This window comes from Rattus norvegicus, chromosome Y (assembly GCF_036323735.1).
Source record: "Rattus norvegicus strain BN/NHsdMcwi chromosome Y, GRCr8, whole genome shotgun sequence".
Taxonomy (NCBI): domain Eukaryota; kingdom Metazoa; phylum Chordata; class Mammalia; order Rodentia; family Muridae; genus Rattus; species Rattus norvegicus.
In genome coordinates, this window is record NC_086040.1 from 27,624,532 (window position 1) to 27,651,617 (window position 27,086).

Genomic DNA, 27,086 nt, shown 5'->3' on the forward strand with positions numbered 1-27,086 from the left:
CTACAGACCTTCAAATGAATAAATATTGTATTAATTATTTTATCTGCATTCCTTGAGAGGGGACGTTCTATATATTCCTGAATGTGTACTCAAAAATTCAGTTTTCCAATTAAATTTTTTGCAATGATTTTGTCTAAAAAGGGGGCACAGCAATAGAGTGAGTATAACAGTATAAATACTTTGTGCCTTCCTCAAATGATAAACTCCCAAATCCTTATTTTATCCAAACATTACCAGACATCATTAAAGCAAAGGACAGCATGAACTATAATATTCGGTTCTCTTGTCCCATTTGATATCAGTTCTGCATTATCTACCTTACTGGATTCCCATGACGAGACTTGAGGGTTTTGGATGTTTTACCCTGATTCTTTCCTCAGGCCAAACATAAGATTCAGGAGGATGTGCAGGATGAGGAATAGAGTGTGGTCCAGTGAAACCTCAGCTTCATTAGGTTCATAAGAACAGGAGAGAGTCTATTTGGCACTGTCATTTGTGGATTCTACCTTCTTGATCTTGTATCCCAGAATCCATGACAAAATGCCATCTAAATTCATAGCCTTATCATATATATATATATATATATATATATATATATATATATATATATATGTGTGTGTGTGTATGTGTGTGTATATAGATGATATATATATATATATATGATTTATAGACATATAGATATATAGATATATAGATATACGGATATAGATTTATAGATATATAGATATACAGATATATAGATATATAGATATACAGATATATAGATATACAGATTATAGATATGGATATAGATAGAGATAGAGGTAGATATATTAGCCAGCAAAACTAGATAAGATGGATGAATCTTATTATTGCATGATTAGAAGAAACGGATATAGGTCTATCCTGAGAGACACAGTTAGAGCATGTCAAATACGGAAGTGAATGGTGGTGGCCAACCAGTGAACTGAAAACCGATCTCTTGTTGGTAGATTTTGAGAAGGGTTACAAGAACTGAAGGAGCTTTTAATCCTATAAGGAAAAACATGCCATCAAACCAGAGTTTTCTGGTAGTATACAAATATTCAAAGGTTGTACATGGATAGACCTATGGCTCCCACTTCATATATAGCAGAGAATGGTCTTGTTGGTCACCAATGGAATGAGATGCCCTTGGTCTAAACTAGGTATTATTACCAATTCAATGGAATGTCAAAGAGCAATAAGAGGGATTATACAAGAAGGGCATGGGGACCGGTTAGGGATCTCATGGAAAGCAATCTGGGAAAGGAAAATATTTGAAATGTAAATATGGATAATCAAATTAAAAAAGCAAAAAAAATCTTGCTAAAAATAATAAATATTAACTAAGTTAAAAATAAGAAAACTGCCATCGAATCATACATATTGAATGAGAAATCTAAAGGGTCACAATCAGACAATGGCTGGCAGAGTAATCCTAGCGAAAAGACTGATAAGATGAACTATAAACACATCTCACTCCCAAATCCCAGTATCAAACACAAACTGCACTATAGGTATTCAAATAATCAAGGAGATTCCTCTGAGCTGAGGACACATTAATTGTCTTTCACTTCTTCCTTAGGACCCTTTTCTTTTGGGAAAAAAATAAAAGGCATGAGCTGTAAGGAAAAGGACAGTGCCCTCCCCTACACCTGGCTTTTTTGATAAATATATTAATGATATAAACTCTCTGACTTAAAGGAACCATTAGAAGGAGAGAAGTCCAGTTAGTTTTGACAGGTTCCGAGCCCCTGAACCCATGTGTGGAAGGGTCAGATCAATTGTATTTCTTCAACATACCTACTCAACTCCTAGCAAAGAGTCAGTGAGATTTTCCGGGGTCAACATATTTCTTCCTTTGTTTTACACCAAGAAAGAAGACCATCTTTGTTCTCCCCATCTCTGAGCTTTTCATATTCTTTGTTCTCACTCCCAAATTGATATTTCCTCTGAACTACAGGAGAATTAGTAAACCTTATAGGCACTGAAGGAATATCCAAGAGGCATTTGCAGACACTTGTGACATCACAGGAGAAGCTAGGGCTCTCCAGGATACAAGAGATTTTTCATGGAGGGCCTAATGATGAATGTCTCTGAGAACTGCCATGGCCTACCTGTAAACAGCTTTCTTTACATTGACCAGTTTCAAGAGTGCCTTTCCAGGTATGTCTCCCGTGACATAGGGGAAACCTTTATGTACTCCATCTCTCTAAAGCTAGGGTCTTCTCTTTGCTTCGACAGTGGTTACATGCTCTGAATGGAGAAAGGTAGTCACGGTCCTGACATGGGTAGTAATGATGTAGGAACTTGGGAGTGTAGGAGATTCTTCTGGATAATATTTTTATTCCCATGTCCATTCCTGTGACATACAGTTCCATTTTCTAGATTTTCTCTGTTTTATAATGGCCAGTATTTTCGCTATAGACCTTTAGGTGAATGAATATTGTATTTCACTTTCTTATTGTACATTCCTTGATAGGGGACTTTATAAATATTTCTGAATGTGTACTCTAAATTACTGTTTTCCAATTCCATTTTCTGCTATGATATTGGAAACAAATGTGGCCCGGCTATAGAGTGAGTATAATAGTGTGAATACTGTGTACTTACTTCAAATGATAAACTCCCAAATACTTATTTTATCCAAAGATATCCATACATCAATAAAGCAAAGGACCACATGGACTATACATTTCGGTTCTCTAATCAAATTTGATAACTGTACTACATTATGTACCTTCCTGTGGTCCCATGGCCAGCCTTGAAAGTTTTAGATGTGTTACCATGATTCTTTTAAAGCCCAAATAAAAGAAACAGGGGTATGGGCAGGAAAAGGAAGGCCTGAGGGACAGTGAAACCTCAACTTCAATACCTTCATAAGTATAGGAGTGAGTCTATTAGACATTGACATTAGTATTTTCTACAATTTCTACATTCTTTACATAGTTGCACAGAATCCATGTTGACATTCCACCTAACCACCATATATATATATATATATATTTTTTTTTCTTTTCAGACACCAAAACTAGATAAGAGTGATGAAGCTAAGTAGTGCTATTGCTATTGGCCAGGAAACTGATATACATATGTCCTGAGAGAAACAGCTAGAGCATTTCAAATAAAGAATAGAATGCTAGTGGCAAACAGGTGAACTGAAATGGACCTCTTGTTGGTAGATTCTGAGAAAGAATAACAAGAGCTGAAGGAGCTTTCAACACCGAAAGAAAAAAATGCTAATGAACCAGAGCTTTCTGGTACTAAACTAATATTCAAAATCTGTACTTGGACAGACCTATGAATCCAACTGCATATGTAGCAGAGGATGGCTTTTTGGGCACCAATGGAAGTAGAAGGCCTTGGTCCTTCCCTTGGTTTGACTCACAGTTAAAATAAATGTGAAAGGACAGTAAGGTAGTTTATAGAAGAACAGGAGAGGGACCAGTTAGATATCTTATGGTAGTAAACTCTTGAAAGAAATAATATTTTAAATGTAAATGTACATATTTATTTGTTTAAAAAAACAAATAAAATTTGCAAAAATAAAAAAAAAATATAAGAAATAAATGAAAAGAAAACTGACAGCTAAACACAAACACAGATGTTGACTCAGAAATCTAATGGATCACTGTCAGGGTATGGTAGTTACAGATATAATAGTGGAAAGACTAGGATGGTGAAGACTCAACTAGAAACACTTCTCTCTCCCAGATATCTGTATCAGACACAAACTGCACAATAGATATCTAAAGCATGGAGGAGTTTACTCTGAGCTAGGGACACAATACTTGTCCTTCCTTTCTTCCTTAGGTCCTTTCTCTTCTTGTCAAAAAGAATTAAGGCCATATGCTCTCAGGAAAACAACTGTGCCCTTCCCATCACTTGGCTTTTGATATATATGAATGATTTAAACTCTCTGATTTCCAGGACCCATAAGAACAGGGAAGTCCAGATGCTTCTGAGACGACCCCAAATCCCGATTCCCATTTGTGGAAGACTCAGATCAGTGCTATCTGTTCAGAAATATCACTCAACCCGTACCAAGGAGTCACTGAGCTTTCAGAAGCACACATATTTCTTCCTTTTTTTAGAGCAAAACAGAAGGGAAGCTTCCTTATCTCCATATCTGATCTCTTCATCCTCTTTGTTCTCACTCCCAAATGGCTGTTTACTCTGAAATGGATGCCATTTACTAAACTCTAGAGGTACTGAAGGAATACCTGAGAAGCAGATGCAGTCATGACAACACTTGTGACATCACAGAAGAAGACAAAGCTCTCCAGGTTACAAGAGATTTTTCAGGCAGGGCCTAATGATGATGTCACTGAAAACTGCCATTGTCTCCCTGCTAAATAGTTTTCTTTACATTGACCAGAGTTGAGGGTGCCCTTTCCTGGTTTGTCTCCTATGATTCAGTGGAAACATTTACTCCATCTCTCTAAAGCTAGAGATTTCCCTTTGCATTATTAGTGGATACATGCTCTGAACGGGAAAATTTAGTCAAGGTCCTGGAATTGGTAGAAAAGACCTTGTAACATGGAGTGGAAGAGATTCTTCTGGATATTAATTTTATAACCAGGTACATTTTGTGAAATACAGTTCAATTTTGTAGGTTTTCTCCGTTTCCCAAAGGCCAGTATTTTCCCTACAGACCTTCAATTGAATGTATATTTTATTTCACTTTCGTATTGTACATTCCTCGATATGGGACTTTATAAATATTGCTGAATGTGTACTCAAAACTTTTTTTTTCCAATTCCATTTTCTGGAATGATTTTGGCAACAAATGTGGCCTAGCTATAGAATGAGTATAAGAGTGTAAATATTGTGTACCTACTTGAAATGATAAACTCCCAAATCCTTAATTTATCCCAAAATTATCAGGGATCAGTCAAGCAAAGGACAACATGGACTATAGAATTTGATTCTCTAGTCCCATTTGATATCAGTTTTGCATTATCTACCTTACTGTGTTCCCGTGGCCAGACTTGAGGTTTGCGGTTGTTCTACAATTATTTATTCTTCTGGAATAATAAGATACAAGAAGGACAGGGAGAGGAATGGCTTGAGGTCCAGGGAAACCTCAACTTCAATATGTTCATAAGAAAAGGAGGGAGTCTATTTGACATTGTCCTTTGTGGATTCTACATTCTTGACTTAGTTAAGCACAATCCATGTGAAAATTCTACTTATCCACGTAGCGGCAGGAGCCACGCAAAGGATATATATATAAGATAAGATTAGATAAGATTGATGACGCTAAGAAGTGCATTCTGCCAGGCAACAGATATAGATATTTCTTTTTTTTTTTTTTTTTGGAGCTGGGGACCGAACCCAGGGCCTTGCGCTTCCTAGGCAAGCGCTCTACCACTGAGCTAAATCCCCAACCCCAATATTTCTTGAGAGACACAGCTAGAGCATATTCTATACAGAAAAGAATGTGTTTTGTAAAAATATGAAAATAAAAAAGTAAAATTTCCTGTTACCCTGCTAACTCTGGCACCAATATGTCTGAAATTCTCTGCTAGATATCTTGGAGGAAACACATTCCCACTCCTCGGCTGCACAGTGTTTTTTGCCACCACACACTTTCCTATACACAAACCCTCACATAAAAAACACACAACACAATAATCTTTGATCTAGTAGAATAGATATAATTGCCCACTTAAACATACAAATCTGGGAACCATCCATCCCTTAGGAACATTAATAATAACATGTAAATACACAGAGCAAAATCTTAAATTCACTTACAATGGCTTCTCACTCTGTCATCTTCCTTTCTCTCCTTTTTCCTCTAGTCTTCTCCTCTTCTTTCAAACTTCTCTCCCGCCCATTCTTCCTTCTCCTCCCATGACAACCCTCCTTCTATCCTGTTCCTGCCACTCACATATACTTCACAAATTCAATAGGCAAGTGGTTCTGGTGAAGTAACCTGAGTCCTGAGTACAGGACTATGCAGCTGACCTTGGGGCATTGGAATTAGTATCAAACACAGATAACTTCAGGGCAAACCACAACATGAACCCTAGTGGACAAAAAGTGAACTGAAAATGGACTTCTTGTTGGTAGATTTTGAGAAAGGATTAGAAGAGGTGAAGGTGCTTTCCACCCCTTAAGAACAAGAATGCTAATGAAGCAGAGCTTTCTGGTAGTAGACCAATGTTCAAAAAATGTACATGAACATACTTATGTCTCCAACTACATATGTTGTAGAGGATGGCCTTGTTGGACAACAATGGAAGGAGAACCCTTGGTCCTGCCTAGGTTTGGCTCCCGGTAAAGTAAATGTCCAGGGGCAGTAAGGGTGGTTATAGGAAAAGGGTAAGGGGACCGGTAAGGAATCATATAGTCTGAAAACTGGGAAAAGAAATAATATTTTAAATGTAAATTTAGAAATATCCAATTAAAAAAGCAATAAAATTTGTTTAAAAACTAAAAAAAAAAGATAGAAATAAAAGAAAATAAATGTACCAGCTAATCACACCAATTGATTCAGTATTTTAAGGGGTCACTGTCATGGAATGGTATTCAGAGTAATACAAGTGGAAAGACTGATATGATTAAGTTTCATCTAAAAGCACTTCTCCTTCCCACATCTCCGTGTCAGACACGAACTGCATTATTAGAATCCAATGCATGCAGGAGTTTACTCTGTGCTGAGGACACAATACTTGCTTTACTTTCTTTTTTAGGACCTTTCCTTCTTAGCAAAAGGATAAAAGCTATGAGCTCCTTGGAAAAACTAGAGTGCCCTACCAAAACCTGACATTTGGGATAAAGAAATGAAATTCATAAACTGTCTGACTCCCAAGAAAAATAACAAGCAGGAAAGTCCAGATGCTTCTGAGAGGCTCCCAGCTCCTGATTCCCATAAGTGTGAAGCTCAGATAAATGTTATCTCTTCAGTGAACCTACTCAACCCCTACACAATACTTAAAGAGCTTACCCATTGACCACATATTCCTTCCTTTTTTCATACCAAGACAGAAGGCTAGCTTCCTACTCCCCATGTCTGGTCACTTCATCCTTTGTGTTCTCCCTCCCAAATGGCTGTTTACCCCCCATTAGTTGCCAATTTGTAAACCCTAGAGGTACTGAAGGAGAATCTGAGAGGCAGTTGCAGTCATGACAACACTTGTGACATCACAGAAGAAGCTTGGGCTCTCCAGGATACAAGAGATTTTTCAGGGAGGACTAATGATGATGTCACTGAGAATTGCCATAGCCTACCTACTAAACAGCTTCCCTTCATTGACCATATTTGAGGGTGCCATTTCCAGAAGTTTCTTCTGTGACACAGTGGAAACCTTTACATACTAATTCTCTCTAAAGGTAGAGACTTCCCTTTGCTTCATTAGTGGGTACATGCTCTGAATGAACAAAGTTAGTCAGGTGCTTAGCATGGCAAGAAAAGATTTAGGAACATAGAGTGGAGGAGACTCTTCCAGATAATATTTTATTCCCAGGTACATTCCTGCGACTTACAGTTCAGTATCCCAGGTTTTCTCTATTTCCCAAAGTCCACTATTTTGCCTACAGACCTTAATTGAATGAATATTGTATTTCACTTTCTCATTGTACATTCCTTGAAAAGAGACTTTAATATTCCTGTATGTGTACTCAAAAATTGTTTCTAATTCCATTTTCATCAAAGCAAAGGACAAAATGACTATAGAAATCACTTTTTTAGCACTTTTTGGAATCAGTACTACACTATCTATCTTCCTGTGTCCCCATTGCTAGACTGGAGGGTCGGATGTTTTACCATCATTGTCTCTGAAGGCCAAACATAAGATAAGAGAAGATGGGTAGAAATAAGAATGGCTTGAGGACCAGTATAACCTCAATTTCAGTAGAAACATAAGACAAGAGGGATTCTATTTGTGTCAATTCTCAACTCTACATTCTTGAACTAGTTGCGCAGAATCCATGTTACACTTCCATCTAACCACATAGCTGTAGGAGCCATCAAAAGTATGTACATACATATACATATATATATATATATATATATATATATATATATATATATATATATATATATACCTCTGCCACCAAAACTAGATAAGATTGATGTATCTAAAGAGTAAATTCTGCTAGCAACCAGATATAGATATTTCCTGAGAGACACAGGTAGATCATGTTAACTGCCTAAACCACACAAAGATCCAACAAAGAAAAAGAACTTCAGACCAATTTCCTCTATGAATATTGACGCAAAAATACTCAATATAATTCTTGTGAACCGAATCTAAAAAACAATCATCCATCATGATCAGGGATGCAGAGATGTTTTCATATACAGAAAATCGTCAATGTTATGTAACATATAAACAAACTCAAAGATAAGGACACATGGTCATTTCATTAGATGCTGAGAAAGCATTTGACAAATTTCAACAACACTTCAGTGTAGGGAGCGTTGAGGTAAAGCATAAATGGTGCCGAAATCCAGTCCCGTCTGGAAGTAAATGATTTATTGCATATGCACAGGCTTGTCTCCTTGCCAGGGTGGCTGTAGTGTAATTAGGTGATCCGGCGCCCTCCTCTTGTGACCAAAGATACTGCACATGTGCGGGTTTTGCCCCTGGCATCAGTTTGACGGGATGGTAATAAGCTAATGAGGAATTCATGCGCAGCCAATACCTGAAGGAAAAGTAGCAGGGGTGATAGTGGGGTGATTCATTCTCCGCCAATCCCTGAAGGACAATTAGCATAGCCACAGCCTGTTGTGTATAGAAGGCAAGTGCTTTTGCCGCTAGAGGTCCCTGTATCACCAAAGAGGTGGTATTGCCATAAAGGCTGTAGAGAAGAATCCGACAATGTTGTGTCTTCCTTGCCAGATGAGGTGTATACACTTATTGACCCCAAAAGTTTAACCAGAGAACTTCTTAACCTGATAAACAACTTCAATAATGTGTCAGGGTATAAAATTAACTCAAACATACCAGGACCCTTCCTCTCCTCAATGGATAAACAGGCTAAGAAAGAAAATAATGAAACCACACACTTCACAATAGTCCCAAATAATGTAAAATATCTTGGTGTGAGATTAACCAAGCAGGTGAATTATCTGTATGACAAGAAGTTCAAGTATCTGAAGAAAGAAATTGAGAAAGATCTCAGAAGATAGAAAGAGCTTCCTTGCTCATGGATTGACAAGATTAATATAGGGAAGATGACTATTTTCCCAATAGCAATGTACACATTCAATGCAATGCAATATCCATCAAAAATCCAACTGAATTCTTTAATAAAGATAGAAATAGCAATTTGCAAATTCATTTGGAATAAGAAAATGCCAGGACAGCTATAACTATCCTCAACAATAAAAGAACTTCTGGAGGAATCATCACTCCTTAACTCAAGCAGTATTACAGAGCAATAGTGATAAAAACTGCTTGGTATTTGTAAAGAGACAGATGGATGGACTAGTGGAATAGAATTGAAGACCCAGAAATGAACCCACACACCTATCATTTGATATTTGGCAAAGGAGATAAAACCTTCCAAAGGAAGATACATAGCATTTTCCAATTAGTGCTGGTTCAACTGGAAGTCAGCTTGTACAAGAATGCAAATTATCCCATTTTTATGACCATGTACAAAGCTTCAGTACAAGTGAATCAAGGACCTACACATCAAACCAGAATCACTCAAACTAATAGAAGAAAAGGTTGGGATGAGTCTTGAACACATGGGCACAGGGAAAGTTTCCTGAACAAAACACCAATGATGTAGGCTCTAAGATCACAAATTGACAAATAGGACCTAATAAAACACGAAAGCTTCTGTAAGGTAAAATACACCATCATTTGGGCAAAGCTGTAACCAACAGATTGGGAAAATATTTTTACCAATCCTTTATCTGATAATGGGTAATATTCAAAATGTACAAACAACTTAAGAAGTTAGACTCTAGAAAGCAAAAAAAAAAAAAAAAAATTAAAAACATACGTTCTAGGGCCTCTCTGCCCACTTTTCTCAAAGTCCTAACTAATTTCATATCAAAAGTTAATGAAAATATTTTAAACCCTTTCCAAGGCACAGAAAATTATTTGCTTACAGCCAATCTGAATCAATCAGGCTGACTTTCAGTTCTTTATGAGAGGCACGAAGAAACATCCAGCCCCTACTGCTCCTATGTCCCTATGCACAGGAGGCCCAGATGGAGCTAGGTGTTTTTTTTTTAAGTCAGGAATGTGAGCAGAATTCTCAGGGGTTTCTGTCCCTCTGATGGTCTCAGTCTGACCACACCACACGAGATTTGGGAGTAGGATGCTGTTAGGACCAGTTCAGATCCAGTTGCAGTTTGGACTGCAGGGCTCCTGCAGCTTGACTGCTTCTATATACATGTGTCCAGATGCACTATGCACTTTCCTCTTGGGCTAGGCCTGTGGGAACAAGTGGGCGGAGGTGGCAGTCTCTCCTTCCCTGAGATCTCAGTATTGTCCACTCTTCTGTCTCACAGAGTTTCCAAAGGAGTTTCAAATGTTCATTCCCTATCCTGCAGGTCTCCAGTCTTTCCAATTCTCCTCCAAATGTGTTGGAGAAGACCCCTCTGGTCGAGGGGAGGTACAACAAGCCCCATCAAACAAAATGGTCTGCACATCTTCTTCTCTTAAAGGTAATCTCAATGATTTCCATATTCCACAAATGGATTAAGTCCTGCCCACTCTCTGCATGAGACTTTAATACCTTCGCCAACTGCCAAAACTTGGCAGAGAGCTTTGTCCACTCACAAAGACAGTCAAATGTGTCCCCCATCTCCACCAAAGTGCCTTTTGCAATCTGCTTCGGGTTAAATGAGTTGAAAACTGATTCTGCTGACAACGGGGATTTCTGAAATCACTATTAATCCAAGAGGAACTTCAAAGACCTCTACTATTAAAAAAGGACTTAAATCATCACTTATGATCCAAGGGGGGCAAAATACAGTCACAAATCCTCAAGTCAACCTCATAACACACATAACAGAAGAGGAGTGACAAAACTTTCTGCATGTACACCATTAGATCAAGAATGACTGCCAGTTTTTGAAGGGGCTCTTGAGAGTTTCACACCCACACAAGATATGTTAGAAAATTGTGAGTCCACCTAAGGAACTCTTGTGACTTCTTCACATAAAAAATATGATCTAGCACCCTCACCATCACCCCCAGTACTTCCAATGTCCCTATAAAACAGAGAAATATTCAAATATCCTCTACCACCAAAAAGGACCCTCCTGACTTGTCATCAGGCCCAAAAAAGACAAGTTTATCATAACACATTGTCAATGAGTCATGCAGACTCCATGTCGATACAATGTACAGAGAAGATAAAACATACCCTTCCTCCTCAGGGGACTCTATGTCATTCTGTCCTGAAAAGAGGGGCTCCAAAATTTTCCACATGTACATCAGAGATGCTAGAATTTCCCAAAACTGAGCATGATTCTCTGAGTAGTACTCTATCTCAAAAAGAGACTGCAGGACAAGAAACATCTACAAAAGGAATTCTACCCACAGCCACATATTTAGAAATGGCTTGTGGACGCAACACGTGTACAAAAGATGTTCTAGGACATATTGCATATGTAGAGAAGGTTATGGATCCAACCATATATGAACGAGGAGTAGGGGAACATGATATGCAAACACCAGTGTCTGTAGCATCCTTGACATCTGAGGAAAGGGATTCCTTGGATTCCATTTGTGGAAAGAATGGATATGACCTCCGCAAACTTCACAGATGACTATAGGAACTTCTTAATCTCCTCAAGATCAGCCATCTTCCCCAACTACAGAAGATGCTACACACTCTTCCAAATATGCACAAAGGGTTTCCAGTCCTTCTTTATACCCACAAACTGACCCAGAACACCTGCCAAATACCTAAAAGCCTTTCAATTTTACCTTATCTCCTGAAGGGGCCTTGGAACCTGTTTTGCCTATCAAGCAGGGTAGGGAACCTGACACTTCAATACTTCAATATGAAAGTCTCTTTCCATTTTTCCTGCAGAGGGAATTTTTCTTGGAACTTACACAGTTACACAACGATGTCTAGAACCTCCTTATCTGCTCATGAGAGTCTCAGACCTCTCACATATGCCCCTGTCTCTCTAGGAGAGGTCACATCTCAGAGGTAGCTCTAATACCTTCCCCCCCCATTCTGACATCACACTCAGGATTTCCACATATATACACGATACATTAAGACCTTCCTCATGTGAGAAGGATGTCGTAGGATCTACTGCATCTGAACAGCATGCTTTACAACTATCCCCATCTACCCAATTAGATTTATTTCACATGTCCACTCTGTGGAGAAATACTTGACATTCTCCGTATACCAAATTGGACCACAGGCATCGAGTTTCTAGAAACAAAGGGTTAAGATTTTATCCTTTTGATGGAGTCTTTAGAAATTTCTCCTCTAAGGGAGACAGTTTCAACCTTCCCCCTTCTGCCAAAAGGGATCTTGTGCCATCTTCTGCTGCCGAAGAGTCACTAAAAGCTACAACTACTACTCAGGTGAGTCTCACACCTTCTCCATCTGCCCAAAGGGACATGGAATTTTCAAAAAAGACTAAGGAATTGTGGAAAGTTGCCAATCCTTACAAGGGCATGCCGGACATTCCATATTGTCCCAAGATGCTCAAGTAACTCTTCCTTCAACTGAAAAGGCATGCTCACCATCTGCCCTAGGTTTCAGGGAATTTCTTCACCCCTCTCTAGTGCTCCAGAAAGTGTTCTCCATGCTCAAAGTGATTTGTCACTGTGCAAATTAGACTTCAAAGATACAAAACCTTTTTTTTTATATTTACAAAGGTCTGAAGGGCAGTCCACATCGAAAAAAAATCATGTAGACCTTGTGCCATTAGCCCAAGTATATAAAAAAAATTTCCATGTCTTCTAAAGCATCTTAACATCAACCTGGCTCTAGCACTCATTCTGGGAAACATTTACCATCAGCCATACAATCCCCAGGACCATCAAAATCTAATAAGGGGTATCTAGAAACTTTGCCATCTGGCAAAAGGTCTTTAGGATGTTCAGCATCTTCTCCATGAGCTTGGTGAACCCATAGAACAAAAGAATTAAACCATCTTCCCAGGGTGTTTTCCCAAGATCCACATATTTCTTCTTTACTTTTATACCAAGATAGAAGGCCAGCTTCCTTCTCCCCATCTCTGATATCTTCATCCTCTTTGTTCTCCCTCCCAAATGGCTGTTTACTCTGAACAGAAGGCTAATTGGTAAATCCTAGAGGTACTGAAGGAATTTCCGAGGTGCAGTTGAAGACACGACAATACTTGTGACATCACAGAAGAAGCTAGGGCTCTCCAGGATGTAAGAGATTTTTCAGGGAGGGCCTAATGATGATATCACTGAGAATTGCCATGGACTACCTGCTGAACTGCTTTACTAACATTGAGTAGATTCAAGGGTGCACTTCACAGGAGTGTCTCCTGTGACACAGTGGAAAACTTTACATACTTGATCTCTAAAGCTAGGGAATTCTCTTGGCTTCCTTAATGATTACATGCTCTGAATGGTGAAAGATAGCTAGGGACTTGGCATGGGTAGAAAAGATTTAGGAACCTAGAGTGGAGGAAATTAATGTGGATAATAATTTTATTCCCAGGTCTAGTTCAATTTTCTCAGATTTATCTGTTTCCCAAACACTAGGATTTTCCCTATAGTCCTGTAATGGAATGAATATTATATTATATTTTCTTATTGTACATTCCACGATAGGGGACTTTATAATATTCCTGAATGTGTACTCAAAAATTCTTTTTTCCAATTCCATTTCTGCAATGATTTTTGGCAACAGAGGTGGCCCAATTATAGAATGAGCATAACAGTGTAAATGCTGTATACATACTTCAATGACACACTCCCAAATCCTTATTTTATCCAAAATTACCAGATATTAATAAAGGAAAGTACCACATGGACTATTTAATTCGTTTCTCTAGTCCCACTTGATATCAGTTCCGCAATATCTACCTTCCTGTGTTTCATTGCCATACTTGAGGGTTTTGGATATTTTACCATGATTCATTATTAAAGTCAAACATAAGATATAGGAGGATGGAAAGCGAGGGGAATGACTTGAGAACCAGTGAAGCCTCAATATAAGTAGTTTCAAAAGAACAGGATGGAGTCTAATTGGTGTTGCCATTTGTGGATTCTACAGTCTTGACCTAGATGCGCAGAATTCATGTTAAAATTCCTGCTAAAATTATAGCTGTAGGAGCCAACAAAAGTACATATATATACATCAGCCACCGAAACTACACAAGATTGATGGAGGTAAGAAATGCATTCTGTCAGATATAGATATTTCCTGAGAGACACAGCTAGATTATACAAATACAGAAGTGAATGCTAGTGGCATACCAGTAAACTGGAAATGGACTTCTTGTTTTTAGATTTTAAAAAAAGATTACAAGAGCTGAAGGGCTTTAACACTACAAGAACAAATATGCCAATGAACCAGAGCTTTCTGATACTAGAACAATATTCAAAGAATGTACATGGACAGAGTTATGGCTCCAACTGCATATGTGGAAGAGAATAGACTTGGTGGGCACCAATGGAAGGAGAAGTCCTTGGTCCTCCCTAGGTTTGACTCCAAGTTCAAGGTAATGTCAAGGGGTAATAAGGAGGGTTATAGAAGAAGGGCAGGGTAACGAGTAAATGATCTTTTAGGCAGGAAACTGGGAAAGGAAATAACATTTTAAATGAAAATATAGAAACATCCAGTTAAAAAAAGCAATAAAATTTGCTAAAAAATGAAAGATATAAAATAAAAGTAAACTGCCAACTAATTATACCTGTTGACTTGGAAATCTACAATGATAGTCAGAGTAATACAAGTGGTAAGACTAAGATGATGATATCTGAACTAGAGCACTTCTCTCTCCCAGATAGAAGTATCAGACAGAAACTGCACTATAGGTATCGAAAACATTGAAGAGTTTACTCTGAGCTGCGAACATAATGCTTGTCCATCCCATCTTCCTAAGTAACTTTCTCTTTTTGAGAAAAAATATAAAGTCCATGACCTGTCAGGGATACAACTGTGCCATTCACAACACTTGACTTTGGAATAAAGGAATGAATGATATAAACTCTCTGACTTCCAGAAAGCAAAAGAAAAGGGAAGTCCAGATGCTTCTGAGAGGCTCCCGGCTCCTAATTCCCTTATGTGGAAGGCGAAGATAAAGGCTATCTCTTCAGAGTTACCCCTCAACACCTAACAAGGACATACTAAACTTTCCCAAGCACCACATAATTTTCCTTGTTTTTTTTATACCAAGACAGAAGGCCAGCTTCCTTCTCTCCATTTCATATCCTTCATCCTCTTTTTTCTCACTTCCAAATTGTCTCTGAATTAGGCCAAATAGGAAACCTTAGAGGTATTGAAGGAAAATCTGAGAGGCAGTTGCAGTCATGACAACAGAAGGAGCTAGGGGTCACCAGATTATAAGAGAGTTTTCAGGGAGGTTCTAATGATAATGTCACTGAGCACTACCGTGATCTACATGCTGAACACTTTTCCTTACATTGACCAGATTCAAGAGTGCCTTTACCAGGTATGTCTCAGGAAACACAGTGGAAACCTGTATGTACTACATCACTCTAAAGTAGAGACTTCTCTCTGCTTCTCTAGTCGTTACATGCTCTGAATGTAGAAAGTTAGCCAGGGGCTTAGCATGGGTAGAAACGATTTAGGAACATGGAGTGTAGGAAATACTTCTAGATAATATTTTTATTGAGGTTCATTCCTGTGACATAAAGTTCAATTTTCTGTGTTTTCTTTCTTTCCCAAATGCCAGTATTTTCTCTACAACCTTTAATTGAATGAATATTGTATTTCAATTTCTTACTGTAAATTCCTTGATAGGGGACTTTGTAAATGTTCCTCATTGTGTAATCAAAAATTCTGTTTTCCAATTAAATTTTCTGCAATGATTTTGGTCACAAAGGGGGCCCAGCTATAGAATGAGTACAACACTGTAACTACTGTGTACCTATTTCAAATGATGAATTCCCAAATCCTTTTTTTTTACCAAAAAAATTACCAGACATCAGGAAAGCAAAGTATAACATGGATTTTTTAATTCGGTTCTCTACTCCCATTTGATATCAGTAGTACCCTATCTATCTTCCAGTTTTCCCATGGCCAGACTTGAGTGTTTAGGATGTTTTACCATGATTCTTTCTTAAGGCCAAATGTAATCTACCAGATGATGGGCAGGGGAGAAGAATGGCTTGAGGACCAGTTAAATGTCTACTTGAATAGGTTCATAAAAACTGGAGGGAGTCTATTTACATTGTCATCTGTGAATTCTACATTCTTGACATAGTTGGGGAGAATCCTTGTTAACATTCCGCCTAACAACGTAAGTGTAGAAGCCTCCAAAATTATTTATATACATCAGCCACCAAAACTAGATAAGATTGATAAAGCTAATAAGTGCATTCTTCCAGGAACTCGATAAAGATATTTACTGAGAGACACAGATACAGCATGTCAAATACAGAAGTGAATGCTAGTAGCAAACCAGTGAACTGAAAGCAGACCTCTTGTAGGTAAATATTGAAAAAGGTTAGAAGAGCTGAAGGTGATTTCAACCCCATAAGAACAACAATGCCAATAAACCAGAGCCTTCGGATACCAGACCAATAAACAAAGAACGTACATGGACTGATCTATGGCTCCAAATTCATATGTGGCAGAGGATGGCCTTTTTGGGCAAAAATGGTGATGATGCCCTTGGTCCTCCCTAATTTGTCTCCCAGTTCAAGGGAATGTCAATGGACAGAAAGTCTGGTTATAGAAGTAAGAAAAGGGAACATGTAGGGATCTTAAGGGAATAAACTGGGAAAGGAATTAATATTTTAAATGTAAATATAGAAAACATCCAGTTCAAAAAAAGCAATAAAATTCTCTAAAAAATATGAATGACATAAAAGAAAAGAAAGATGCCAAGTAATCACATGTATTTCCTAGGAAATTGAAGTGGTAGTCTGAGTAATACTAGTGGAAAGACTGAGATGATCAAGTCTCAACTAGAAGCACTTCTCTCTGCCAAATATCAGTGTCAGACACAAAGTGCTCTATAGATATCCAAAGCATGAGTTTACTTGGAGCTAAGCATACAATACTTGTTTTTCCCTTCTTCCTTAGGACCTTTTCTTCTTTACAAAGTATAAAGGTCATGACTTATCAGGAAAACAAATATGCCCTTCAAACACTTGGCTTTTGGAATAAAGAAATGAATGATATAAACCCACTGTCTTCCAGGAACCATAAGAACAGAAAAGTCCAGAGTGTAGGAAGTTCTTATAGACAATATTTTTATTCACAGGTCATTCCTGTATACTCTATCTAGTTTCCAGTGTTTGAATGCCCAGACATAAGGGTAGGATGATTTATCATCATTCTTTCTTAAGTCCAAAAGTAAGATACTGGACTAAGGACAGGGAGAAAAATGTCTTGAGGACCAGTTAAACATATTCTTCAATAGGTTAATAAAAACAGGAGAGAGTCTATTTGAAATTGTCATTTGTGAATTTTACACTATTGACATATTTGGCCAGAATCCATGATAATTTTCCACTTAAACATTTAGGTGTAGGAGCCACCAAAAGTATATATGTATACATCAGCCAACAAAACTAGGTAAGATTGATGAAGGTAAGAAGTGCTTTCTGCCAGGCACCAGATATAGATATTTACTGAGAGGCACAGATACAGCATGTCAAATACAGAAGTGAATGGTGGTAGTAAACCAGTGCACTGAAAACGGACATATGGTTGCTAAATCTTGAAAAAGGATTAGAAGAGCTGAGGGTGCTTTCAACACCATAAGAACAACTATGCCAATGATACAGAGCTTTATTGTACTAGACAAATATAAAAAGAAAGTACATGTACTGACCTATGGCTCCAAATGAATAAGTGGCTGAGGATGTCATTTTTGGGCAACATTGAAAAGAGAGGCACTTGTCCTTCCTAGTTTTTCTTCCAATTCAAGGGAATGTCACGAGCCAGAAAGGCTGTTTAGAGAAGAAGGAAGGGGTTGGGGATTTAGCTCAATGGTAGAGCGCTTGCCTAGGAAGCGCAAGGCCCTGGGTTCGGTCCCCAGCTCAGAAAAAAAGAACAAAAAAAAAAAAAAGAAGGAGGAAATGGAATGCGTAGGGAACATATGATCAGGAAACTGGAAATTGAAATAGTATTTTAAATGTTTATATCTACTTAAAAATCTAGTTAAAAGGAATTAATTTTGCTAAAATATAAAAAAATGAATGATACAAAAGAAAATAAATGTGCAAAGTCATAACAATTATTGGCTCAGAAATTTAAAGTCATAGTCATAGTAATACTAGTGGAAAGACTGAGATGATGAAGTCTCAACTAGAAGAATATTCTCTCCCAAGTATCAGTGTCAGACACAAACTGCACTATAGGTGTCCAAAGCACAGAGGAGATGATTAACTTGAGTTAGGGACAGAATATTTGTTTTTCCCTTCTCCTTAGGACCTTTTCTTCTCGACAAAAAGAGTAAAGGTCCTTAGCTCTCATTAAAACAACTGTGCCTTTCACAACACTTGGTTTTTGGAATAAAGAAATGAACGATATAATCCCTCAGGAACCATAAGAACAGGAAAGTCCTGTTGTTTCTGAGAGTCTCCAAGCTCATGATTCCCTTATTTATAAGGCTCAGATCAAGGCTATCTTTTCAGCGATATCACTCAAGCCCTACAAAGGACTCACTGAACTTTCCAAAGGACCACATTTTTCTTCCTTATTTTTTATACCAAGACAGAAGGCCCGCTTCCTTCTCCCCATTTCCAAACACTTCTTCCTCTTTGTTACCACACCACAATTTGCTCTGAATTAGAGAATATTAGTAAAACCTATTGTTGAAGGAATAACTGAGAGGCAGTTGCAGTCACGACAATAGTTGTGACATCACAGAAGCTAGGACGCTCAAGGTTACAAGAGAGTTTTCAGGGAGGTCCTAATGATTATGGCACTGAGAACTGCTGTGGACTACCTGCTGAACACCTTTCCTTACATTGACTAGATTCGAATTTTCACTTTCCAAGTATGTCTCCCGTTACACAGTTGAAACCTATACATAACACATATCTCTAAAGCTAGAGACTTCTCTCTGCTTCACAAGTGGTTACATGCTCTGAATGGAGAAAATTAGACAGGGTAGAAAAGATTTAGGAACATGGAGTGTAGGAGATAATTCTAGATAATATTTTTTTTTGGTTCTTTTTTTCGGAGCTGGGGATCGAACCCAGGGCCTTGCGCTTCCTAGGTAAGCGCTCTACCACTGAGCTAAATCCTCAGCCCCTCTAGATAATATTTTTATTCCCAGTTTCATTCCATTGATATAAAGTTCAATTTTTTGTGTTTTCTCTGTTTCCCAAAGGCCAGTATTTTCCCTACAGACCTTTAATTGAATGAATATTGTATTTCAATTCCTTATGGTTAATTCCTTGATAGGGGGTTTTGTAAATATTCCTCAATGTGTACTCAATAATTCTGTTTTCTAATTCCATTTTCTGCAATGATTTTTGTCACAAAGTGGGCCCAGCTATATAGTGAGTATAACAGCATAAATACTGTAAAACTACTTCAAATGATAAACTCACAAATACTTATTTTAACAAAAAAATTACCAGACATCAGGAAATCAAAAACAACATGGACTATTGTATTTGGTTATCTAATCCCATTTGATATCAATACTACACTATCTAGCTTCCAGTTTTCCCATAGCCAGAACTGAGGGTTTAGGATGTTTTACCAAGATTCTTTCTTAAAACCAAATGTAAGATACCAGATGATGGGCAGGAAGAAGAATGGCTTGAGGACCAGTTATACGTCTACTTCAATAGGTTCATAAAAACAGGACGGAATCTATTTGCATTGTCATTTCTTAATTCTACATTCTTCACATAGTTCGGCAAAATCCATGTAAACATTCCACTTGACAAAATAGGTGTAAGAGCCACCAAAATTATATTTGTACTCATCAGCCATCCAAACTAGATAAGATTGATGAAGGTAAGAAGTTCATTCTGCAAGGAACCAGGTATAAATATTTACTGAGAGATACAGATACAGCCTGTCAAATACAAAAGTGAATGCTGGGACATACCAGTTAACTGAAAACAGACCTCTTGTTGGTAAATTTTGAAAAAGGATTCGAAGAGCTGAAGGTGCTTTCAACCCGAGAAGAATAACAATGCCAGTGACCAGCGCTTTCTCATAATAGACAGATTTACAAAGAAAGTACATGGACTAACCTATGGCTCCAAATGCATATGTTGCAGAAAATGGCCTTTTTGGGAAACATTGGAAAGAGAAGCTCTTGTATTCCCTACTTTGTCTCCCAGTTCAAGGGAATGCATTGCGGCAGAAAGGCTGGTTTGAAAAGAAGGAAATGGAACGGGTAGGAACCTTATTGGCAGGAAACTGGGAAAGGAAATAATATTTTAAAAGTAAATATAGAAACATCCAGTTATAAAATAATACATTTTGGTAAAAAATAAAAAAAAAGAATGATATGAAAGAAAGAAAGCTGCCAAGTAAAAAGACATCTTGACACAGAAATCTGAAGTGTTATTCAGAGTAATACTAGGGGAAAGACTGAGATGATGAAGTCTCAACTACAAATACTTCTCTATCCCAGATATCAGTGTGAGAGACAAACTGTACTATAGGTATCCAAAGCGTGGAGAAGTTTATTCAGAACTAGGGATACAATACTTGTTTTTCCCTTCTTCCTTAGGACCTTTTCTTCTTGAAAAAAAGAGTAAGGGTCATGAGTTCTCAGGAAAACAACTGTGCCCTTCACAACACGTGACTTTTGGTATAAAGAAATTAATGATATAAACTCTCTTATTTCAAGGAACCATAAGAACAGAGAAGTCCAGATAAGAACAGAGACGTGCAAATGCTTCTGAGAGTCTCCCAGCTCCTGATTCCCTTATGTGGAAGACTCAGATCAATGCTATCTCTTCAGCGATATCACTCAAACCCTACAAAGGACTCACTGAACTTTCCAAAGGACCACATATTTCTTCCTTGTTTTTTATACCAGGAAAGAAGATCAGCTTTTTTCTCCCTATTTCTATTCTCTTCATCGTCTTTGTTATCACTCCCAAATGTGCTCTGAAGTAGAGGCCTATTAGTAAACCCTAGAAGTACTGAAAGAATATCTCAGAGGAAGTTGCAGTCACAACAACACTTGTGACATCACAGAAGAATCTAGTGCTCTCCAGGTTAGAAGAGAGTTTTCAGGGAATGCCTAACAATGATGTCACTGAAAACTGTCATGGCCTACCTGATGAACACCTTACCTTACATTGACCAGATTCAAGTTTGCACTTTATAGGTATGTCTCCTATGACACAGTGGAAACCTTTATATACACCTTCTCTCTAAAGCTAGAGAATTCTCTGTGCTTGACTAGTGGTTACATGCTGTGGGGCTTGGCATGGGTGAAAACGATTTAGGAACATGGAGTGTAGGAGATGTTCCTAGATAATATTTTTATCCCCGGTTCATTCCTGTGACACACAGTTAAATTTTCTAGGTTTTCTCTGTATCACAATGACCAGTATTTTCCCTACAGATGTATAATTGAACGAATATTGTATTTCAATTTCTTATTGTAAATTCCTTGTTAGGTGACTTTATAAATTTTTCTCAGAAATTGATCTCAAAAATTCTGTTTTCAAGTACCATTTTCTGCAATGATATTGTCACATATGGGGCCCTGATATAGAGTAAGTATAATAGTGTAAATTCTGTGTACCTACTTCAAATGTAATCTCCCAAATTCTTATTTTATCAAAAAATTACCAGACATCAGGAGAACAAAGAAAACATTGACTATTGAATTCTGTTTCTTGTCCCATTTGATATCAGTACTACGCTCTCTAGCGTCCAGTGTTCCCATGGCCAGAATTGAGGGTTTAGGATGATTTACCATGATTCTTTCTTCAGGCCAAACGTAAGATACTGGATGATGTGCAGGGAAAAGAATGACCTGAGGACCAGTTAAACGTCTACTTCAGGTTTGGGATTTACCTCAATGGAGAGCGCTTGCCTAGCAAGCGCAAGACCCTCGGTTCCTTCCCCAGCTCTGAATAAAAGAGAAAAAATAAAGTCTACTTCAATAGGTTCATAAAAACAGGGGGAGTCTCTTTGAAATTGTCATTTTTGAATTCTATATTCTTGACCTAGTTGGTCAGAATCCATGTTAACTTTCCAATTAACTTCATAGGTGTAAGAGCCACCAAAAGTATATATGTATACATCAGACCAAAAAAAAAAAAAAAAAAAAACTAGATAAGATTGATGAAGGTAGGAAGTGCATTCTGCAAGGAACTGGATATAGATATTTACTGGAGACACAGATACAGCATGTCAAATACAGAAGTGAATGCTAGTAGCAAACCAGTGAACTGAAAACAGACATGTGGTTAAATTTAAAAAAAAAAAAAAGGATTAGAAGAACTGAACGTGCTTTAAACCACATAAGAACAATGATGCCAATGAACCAGAGATTTTTATAACTAGACCAATAATCAGAGAAAGTACATGGAGTAGTCTATAGCTACAAATGCATATGCTGCAGAGGATGGCCTTTTTGGGCAACATTGAAAAGAGAAGCCCTTGTCCCCTCTAATTTGTCTCCCTGTTCAAGGCAATGTCATGCGCAGAAAGTTTGGTTAGAGAAGATGGATATGGAACAGGTAGGGACCTTATGCACAGGAAACTGGGAAAGGAAATAATATTTTAAATGTATATATAGAAACATCTAATTAAAAAGCAATAAATTTTGTTTAAATATAAAAAAATGAATGATATAAAAGAAAAGAAAGCTGCAAAGCCATCACAAATATTGACTCAGAAATCTGAAGTGGTAGAGTAATACTAGTGGAATGACTGAGTTATTGAAGTCCCAACTAGAAGCACTTCTCTCTCCCAAATATCAGTGTCAGACACAAAGTGCATGATAGGTATACAAAGCATGTATGTGTTTACCTTTAGTTAGTGACACAATACTTGTTTTTCCCTTCTTCCTTAGGACCTTTTCTTCTTGCGAAAAAGTGTAAAGGTCATGAGTTCTCAGGAAAACAACTGTGCCCTTCACAACACTTGGCTTTTGGAATAAAGAAATAAATGATATAAACCCTTTGACTTCCAGGAACCATAAGAACAGGGAAGTCTACAAGCTTCTAAGAGCCTCACAGTTCCTTATTCCCTTATATAGAAGCTCAGATCAAGGCTATCTCTTCAGCCATCCCACTCAACCCCTACCAAGGGCTCTCTGAGTTTTACAAAGGACCACATATTTCTTCCTTGTTTTTTTATACCAAGATAGAAGGCCAGCATCCTTCTACCCATTTCCTATCTCTTCATCCTCTTTATTATCACTCCCCAATTTCTCTGAATTACATGTCAAACAGTAACCACTTTCAAAGTATGTCTCCTGTGACACAGTGGAAAACTTTATGTACTCCATCTGTCTAATTCTAGAGATTTCTCTCTGCTTCACTAGTGGTTTCATGTTCTGAATGGAGAAACTTGTTCAGGGGCTTGGCATGGGTAATAAAGATGTAGGAACATGGAGTGTTGGAGATTCTTCTAGAGAATATTATTATTCTGTATGTCACAGATTTTTTCCTGTGACATACAGTTCAATTTTCTAGGTTTTCTCTGTTTCCCAAAGTCTAGTATTTTCCCTACAGACCTTTTATTGAATGAATATTGTATTTGAATTTCTTATTGTAAATTCCTTGAAAAGCAACTGTAGGCAGCTGCGACGTGCCAGGACTCTAAGTTGGTGCTAGTTTCTGCCTTCCACCCTCCCAATGGTGAGCTCTCCTTTTAGTAAACTATTCCTTATTTGGCTATGCCACCTGGCCTGCCAGATTCTGCATTTTGAAAGCCTATTTGCATGACCCATTTGGCTTGCTAGGATTGGCCAGCACTATCTATTTAAGTTTGGTTTGGGGGTTCCCTGTGGTCAGAAAATTGTATCAACGTTCCTGAGTAAAACTCGTCGAAGAAGATCTTCACTATTCGTGTCTTCCATGCTGGTCGAGGGTGGACACGGCAAGTGGTGACCCGTAAAGGGACCTCCTGATATCAGAACTTCTTGCAGTCGGGGCATCGCTGGAAATTTCCCAAGGTAAGGTGGGACCATAAGGACCGTGGGAAATAAGTGGTTATAAATTCTCAGGGTAGTTAAAAAGTAAGTTCTCGGTAGAAACAAACTGAAATTAGGAAGATGCTTAAGAAGTCACAGCAGCCTAGAAAGTTTTGATCCTGAGGACCTCACAGTCTCATCCAATTTTTCTGGCTCTTCAAGAGCTGTTTGAACATAAGGAACTAAAAATAAAAAGGAGCACCATAGAGAGATTTTTGTGTGAATGCCATGTCTTTGCTCCCTGGTTCTCAGACTCTGGTAACCTTACTGTGGCAAGTTGGGAAAAAATAGGGAAAGACCTTGATTTTGCATTGGAACAGGGGACTCTAAGACCTGGGGTCCATCCAGTGTGGCATTTACTGCATAGTTGTCCTGAGGATCAAAAATGTTGTCAGGCAACTATAGAGAAGGGGAAAGCTGCCCATGAAATGCTTCAAGAGGAAAGTACAGAAAACCAGGGAAGTACAAAGGAGACAGACTCAGAAAAGACAGATATAGAGGAAGAAACAGATGAAACAGATTAAGAAGAAAAAAAGGAAAAAGTCTAAAATGGTGGACGAACTCCGTAGGAGGGTCCCCTTAGCTCCTCCTCCCTGCAAAGTTGTAGAGGGAGAAAATAAAGTTTCAGGTGCAGGGGGTCCTCCTGTGGTTAAAAACGGCACTGTACATGTGCAGGGTTTTCACCCGGCATCAATTGGCTAGTAATATGCTAATGAGGGAGCAGCACAATGCTAATGAGGTAATTCATGCTCCACCAATCCCTGAAGGACAATTAGCATAGCCTCTGCTGCTGTCTATATAAGGTGAGCACTCTTGCTGCTTGAGGTCCCACTGTCCCTGTTCAAGAGAGCTGTACAATAAAGGCTTGTTCGCAGAGGAATCCTGTTGCCACGGCTTCTTCTTGCGAGACATTGGGCATGCAACAACCAGGTAGTCCATTCTGTCCAGAAGTGTGGGAGCCAGTCCGCACAGAAGTGAATCTGGCCTATCCTGTTTATGTGGATGCTAATCAACAAAGGTATCATGAGCCTTTAGACTTTAAGGTGATCAAGTCCCTGAAGGAATCAGTAACACTTATGGCATTATGGCCTCATTTACCATAGCTTAGGTTGAGGTCTGACACAGATTTTGCATGACTCCTAGTGATTGGATTAAACTTACTAGGGCCTGTCTTAGACTGGGACAGTATTTGTATTGGAGAACTTGTCTTATTGAGTTTCCCAATGAACATGCTGACTCTAACTTGGCAGCAGGGCGAGGGGCAGCCAGTCTGTCTGGGATAGAGATATGCTGCTGGGTCAGGGACGCTTTGCCAATGCTCAGACAGGGTATCCAGGACAGGTTTACCAGCAGATTAAGAAGTTACAACAAAGGCATGGAAATCCTTACCTAATAAGGGAGAAGTGAGTGGAAACCTAATCAAGATCCTTCAACGACCTATGGAGCCATTCTCTGACTTTGTAGCCTGATTAGTGGAAGCAGCGGGGAGAGTCTTTGGCGACCCCGATACGGCTATGGCGTTGATTAAACAGTTGGCCTATGAACAGTGCACAAAGGAATGTCGAGCTGCTATCATTCCTTACAAGAATAAGGGACTTGAAGCTTGGATGAAGGTCTGTAGAGAAATAGGGTGACCTTGTCTAATGCTGGACTTGTGGATGCTGTTATGCAGAAGACACAGAGAAAAGGAGGAAGTTCAGGAGTGTGTGTTAAGTGTGATCAACAGGTGCACCTAAAAAGGCAATGTTGAGAAAGGAGAAGTCTATTCAGTACAGGAATTGGCCAACGCCCAAGGCAACAAGGTCTGTGCCACAAGTCCAAAAAGGGGAACCATTGGGCTCATGAGTGCCACTCGGTAAAAGACATCAATGGGCAGCCTCTTAGCTCGGGTTTTGGTGGAGCAGGTCCAAAAAATGGACAGCCGGTTCCAGGACACCAGGACCTACAAATATATGGGCCAGTGGAGAATCAGGATGTATAACAGAGTCACGAGATATGGCCGTCCCTTCGCCATCCGAGAGGACAAGGTGAGCCACTAAGTGCTCCACAGGACTGGACCTCTGCTCCACCAGCAGACCTGTACTAACGCCTTGAATGGGGGTCTAGTTGATAGAATCTGATTTTAAAGGACCCCTTGAACCTGGGCCAGTAGGGTTACTTATAGGGAGATCATCTACATATTTAAAAGGACTACATGTCCATCCAGGAGTTATTTACCCAGATTAAACTGGGGTAGTCAAGATCATGGTAGAATCACTGAAAGGTATTGGTACCATTTCCCCTGGGGACAGAATACCCCAAATATTACTTTTGCCTAGACTTCATGAAAGATTTGTAGCCCACTCTAGAGGGAGAGGAGAGAATGGTTTCCATTCCACAGTCCCCGACCTTACATTTTTAGCCTTGGGTTTAAACCAACGCCCAGTAATGGAGCTAAGGGTAGATGGTAAAAGGATCCTAGGAGTGTTGGATAAAGGGGCCGATAGAAGTATAATAGCTAAGAAAGATTGGCCCTCTGGAAGACCAGTACAGGCCTCATCTCAAACATTACAAGGTCTCCATTAGACAAAAGCTCCTGATATGAGGGCAAGACAACTGAGTTGGAAAGATCAGGAAGGGCATTCAGGAGTTATGCAACCCTATGGGTTGGATTTGCCCATTTCCCTTTGGGGGAGATATTTGCTGAAAGATATGGGTTTCAAATTGACCACTGAGTATTCTGAAACTTCACTAAAGATTATGAAACATATTGGCTATTTTCCTGGTATTGGAATAGGGAAACACCTGCAGGGTACGACTAACCCTATAACTGCCCAACAGAGGGAAAGGAATC

General features: G+C 38.7%; 1 long non-coding RNA gene across 1 annotated transcript; it reads left to right on the forward strand.

Moving 5' to 3' along the window:
- Positions 1 to 2,019: 2,019 nt before the first annotated feature.
- LOC134484421 (uncharacterized) lies at positions 2,020 to 23,275 on the forward strand. Its single transcript, XR_010061878.1, has 3 exons — positions 2,020 to 2,166; positions 10,523 to 10,636; positions 23,129 to 23,275. It is a non-coding gene; the product is annotated as an uncharacterized LOC134484421 (long non-coding RNA).
- The last annotated feature ends 3,811 nt before the right edge of the window (positions 23,276 to 27,086 follow it).